Raw genomic sequence first — 5063 nt, 5'->3', positions numbered from 1 at the left:
ACCCTGCTCGAGTCTTTTTCTAGTGCAAGAAGAAACTGATTTCAATATCACATGAAGTTTATTGTGCTGCCAAGTTCAGAACAGGAAACAATGAATAAAATTTGGTTGCAGCAATCATAACTAATGACAGTTTAGATTCTAATTTTAAAAAGGAATGGATATCCCACCGTAATAGGAACAACACCATAACACCATTTGTTCACAGGATTTTTCAGGTTGGTTACAGTTGCCATGCAACCATTCAAACTGGCTGCTACAATGTGATAGCAGATATGTTACAAAATGCTTGCATACAAGATGGTGGGCCCATACGAAAACGATGGATGAAAATAGGCAACACTGCTACACTTCTAAGACACATTCCAAACATCATATTGTTTGAACAGTCCTAACATATGAATTAGCGGGCATCTTTTTTGTTAAAACAGGAACATTGGATTTTTCACTTTTTAACTTTCCAATAAATATCCCATGTTGGAAATGTGGCTACATGGCCATTAAATCAGCCATATGTTGATGATGGTGACGCAATAGCCCAACCCAGGACCCGATTCCTGCTTTTAATCATAAGAAAATTCTCTCTAATTAATGAGGAACGATCACATACAAACATTGGATGCTATGCTTACTATGCTACCCTGTTATTAGGACTGCTCATAGTAAGCTATGTACCTGAGCTTCACACGTGGCAGATCCTCTGTTTAAGAAACACATTGCCTAATTTTCAGTCCTGAACTGGAAAATATGTTTGCCATACTCCAGTTGAAGGTTTTGGATCTTCTAACATAGTGAACTATTGCTAGCATATGGGTGACACTCCCCTCTGTGCAAACAGCCTAAAAACAGAATATGCATGGAACAAGAATTTCAGTGGAACTGTTTACTACATTGTTCCCTGTGTGAATTGGTGCTTTAGGAACTCCAACCTCAGCAAACAGACAATCAATCAGAGTAGGGATCAAGGATGACAGGTACCTTGAGTTCTGCACCAGTTTTTGCAATATTTTGCCAGAAAATCAGAAAAGAATCAGTTTTTAGAAAGTGCAGTTTTCATACCTAATATATCCATAGCTTAAGACCCTTGCTGACAAGCCCCATGAATGCATGATTAGGATTCCTAGCACAAGCCTGTTTAGTATAATAGAACAAAACCCATGAAAGGTTGAGTTAAATCAAATCAATTTTAGTTTCTATGATAATGTAGCTAAAGAATTTTCCAATTTGCACTGAAATAATTGACAATACAATCCATTGTATCCAACATTACACTCTTAAACAGAGGATTGTTCAAGAAAAGAGAACAATCTTTGTTCTGATAGAACCGGTCCACACGGAGATCCTCTTCAATGTGTATCTTCTCGCGTGTAAGTAATAGGCGCCAAGCAAGAAATCCTCTTCAATGACTTGTCTTGAGAACCAAATCTCTAAATTTACAATGTGCACATGATTAGTCAAGAAGAAAAAGAAGTGTTGCTAAAGATGTGAAGAAATAGTAACTCAAGAAGGATCTGGAAATTTTGGCAGCAGCAACAGAGATGGTAGCAAAGATTATACTCATCAATCCAAATATATGCATCTAATATTTTCTTAAATTTGGCAAAAATTCTAGATAAATTTAAAAGCCAATGGACTGCTATGAATTCCAGTCTTGCAAGACCCAAACCTGCACACATACACATGAAAAAATTGGATCTAATTAATGTAGGATGACATTTCTTTTCATTTATTTTTTATACCAGACATCATTATCATCCTGCACAATTTATTTACAAAAATTAATTATAATAGTTCATGCATAGTGGAAACTCTCCATAATACCAAACTTCAAAAGCGAAATACCTGAGTGCAACTTGTCTTGAACAAAATTTGAATTGGTTTTTTGTGAATTTTTATAGAAAAAGAAATATTATTATTTTTCTATGCTAGCAAATTTATCAAAAATTTCTCATAGTATAGGAAAAGAAAGTGACTTAAAGATGAATTCATCTAAAAGTCACACCTAATTCCTCCAAACCCTGGAATTTCAGGCAAAATTGGGCTTCCTAAAATATTCTTGATCGCTTTCAAAGATGAGAAGAAAAAATTTAGCATCAATTAAAGCATTAACTCCTTTCAACTGTATCCTCACAACTCAATTAAGAGGAAATCAAAAGCTTACCAAAGACATGTATGAGTGCTACTTATTCCTCTAAAACTTAGAAACTGATGGCAAAATCGAGTTTCTTGTGTTTATTTGCCATGATCTGATTCAATATGGTAAAAACCAAAGCAAGTTCAATTTTCTTTTTCAAGGTCATCATCACAATCTCAAATAACAGGAAAATAAAAATAGAGATGACTTCATGCAAAATCACCACCCTAATTCATGTAAAAGATTACTGCAACTTCCTTGGGAAATCTAGTGTAAACTCATGCGACTAATCTAATTTCCCTGTGAGCTTTCCAGAATCAGGAAATCAAAGGAAATTAAAGTCACACACACACACACACACACACACACACACACACACACACACACACATTTCGTTCCTCCAAAAAAAAAGGATTAAAAAAAAAAAGAAAAAAAAAGAGTTTCTTATATAACTTGCAATGATGCCTACCATAAAACAAGAAAATGGAACTAACTAAATTATTATTTTTAGCTTATAATCATGAGCTTAAAATCGAGTTTCTTGCAGTAATTCACCACAATTTCTTCCAAAAAAGGAAAAACCATAGAAAATGCGATTTTTATTTAATTTTTTTAAATTTCATCATAATGTCATATTAGCAGGAAATGAAAATATAATGTATCATAAATTCATGTAAAATATCTGGAAAATTAAGGCAATATCTAAGTTCCCTACATGTTCATTTGTCACAATTTCCTCTTGAGAATTCCGTGAGAGCTGAGACATTGACATGCCCTGTGAAAATGACTGTTGCGAATGCGACCGGAACTACGAAGAACCTTGGCTTTTACCAAAAACTGAAGTATCTGCTCCTGGTGGGATTGCATTTCCTCTCCTACATGAAAAGAGTAAGAAAATCACCACAAAAGAAGACTATAAATGTGACCGGATCGGGTTTTCTTGATAAATCTGGACCTAGAATGTGGTGGAAGGACAGAAATGGAGCTCAGATCGCAGGCCTTGCTGATCTTGAACTTCATTATCTGATTTTCAGATATATGCGAGACTCTAGAGGGAAGCAAATGTTGAATTATAGACCATTTTCACTTCCCGAAAAAGCGATTAAAAAAAATAATAATCTAATTTTACAATGAAAGTTCTTCGAATTCAGTGAGGCAAAGATGTCGTAGTTTGGATGTATCGATCTTAGAGCACTTGAAAGGGGAGTCAAACTCTACATCATTTTCAGCTCCAAACGAAGCTACTTCAAGAAATTTATAGCATCACCAAAAATCTCTCAGATTCCATCCTGAAAGCTAATCATTCGAGCACTCTTTTAAAAGAACACAAATTCTTCACCATTTAAACCACTAGGAACAATTCAAAAGAATTTTTAACATCACATATGTAAATCACAGTGACAAATCTCATTCTCACCTATTTTTCGGTTAGGAATTTCTCAAGGGATTTTCAGATTTTTGAAGTTTTTCTCAGTGTATTTATTGGGAAAATCTCACTTAAAACATAAAATTTTAAAATATTTATGATAAATTAACATATCATTTTATTTATATGTATGTATGTAATGATTATTTGAAAAAAAAATAATTTAAATAATTCCATTTAATATCATAATAAATTCGGTATAAAATAACAGATAATTAAAAACTGCCGAGATTTTGGTATCTCGTGATAATGACATGATAACAATTTTTTTAATTAATATTTCACAAAAATTGCAAGATTTTAAAAAAACTCGGCAATATTTGTCAGGGACATGAGAATCTCTTAGATTGCCGGTAAGAACAAAAAGGTAAAATCTACCCTTCTCTAGAGCTAATCAATTCAGGAGCTCTCTTGATGGAAGATGTTGAATTCTGCACCATTTTCCACTCAGGAATAATCACTTCAAAGACATTTCCAACATAAAAGATGCAATTCTCTCAGATTCCTGTAAAACAGAACCTCCAAGATCAATTCAAGGGATTGTACGCCATTTTCAGTTCTAGAAAGTGATTCAAAGGAACTTTGCAACGTACATATGAAATCTCTTAAACTTTGCAGGAAAAAAAACTCCACTTTCGGATCTAATCATTTCAAGAGCTCATTTGAAAGAAGAACTTGAATCCTACACCATTTTTAGATCTGAAGGAAGCATTTCAAAAAATATCTCTCCAAAAAATAAAATTTTGATCATATCATTCATAGGGATTAAACACAAATCTCATTGAGGCCAGACATTAAACAAATGGCGTGCACCATCTTCTATGCAACAAAACTGATGAGATCGAAGAAACTAGGGACCTCATTAGATGGGCCAGGCGTTGATGAAACGTTGCCTTAAAATGAAACGTGCACCATCTTCTATGCAACAAAACTGATGATCGAAGAAACAGAAATGTAGAGTGCAGTCATGCGAATGCTCACCTATTTGAGATGGTTCTGCACGGTGACTGGTGAGGAAGAGGGCGCTCGAAAGACTCACAGCCCAATCTCGACCGGCGATGAAGAGGGTGCTCGAAAGAGGGAACGGAGAGGAAGAAAATGGCGGTCGAAAGAGGGATTTGGAAATTCCTCTTCTGAAATGGGATAAAAGATTCAAATCCAGAAAATGTGAGTTTTCCATAATTTATAAAATAAACGGTCTTCACAACGGTACAATTAAGGTTCAAGTTACTTGATGGTTAAGATACTATTACATAAGAAAATTATAAATATAAACAATCTACAGAAAGACCCATTATTTGGATGGTCTGGATATCCATATCTCAAACCCACTTTTTCCATGAACAAGTCACCACTATTTTACTTAAAATACAAAACTCACAACTGTTCACCGTGCAAATAACAACGCTATCTTAAGCTTTGGATCTGGTAGGGCTCTATGGGCCTCACCGTGATTTTTGGGTTTAATCCACACCATACATCTAGTTGTAAAAAAAAAAATTAATG

General features: G+C 34.5%; 1 long non-coding RNA gene across 1 annotated transcript; it reads right to left on the bottom strand.

Moving 5' to 3' along the window:
- Positions 1 to 1347: 1347 nt before the first annotated feature.
- Positions 1348 to 3166, bottom strand: LOC131256243 (uncharacterized). The gene is made up of 3 exons (XR_009176698.1): positions 3087 to 3166; positions 2847 to 3006; positions 1348 to 1424 (listed from the first exon to the last, which is right to left on the bottom strand). It is a non-coding gene; the product is annotated as an uncharacterized LOC131256243 (long non-coding RNA).
- Between the last annotated feature and the right edge of the window lie 1897 nt (positions 3167 to 5063).

Source organism: Magnolia sinica, chromosome 9, assembly GCF_029962835.1.
Source record: "Magnolia sinica isolate HGM2019 chromosome 9, MsV1, whole genome shotgun sequence".
Taxonomy (NCBI): domain Eukaryota; kingdom Viridiplantae; phylum Streptophyta; class Magnoliopsida; order Magnoliales; family Magnoliaceae; genus Magnolia; species Magnolia sinica.
This window is presented reverse-complemented; position numbering and strand designations above follow the sequence as displayed.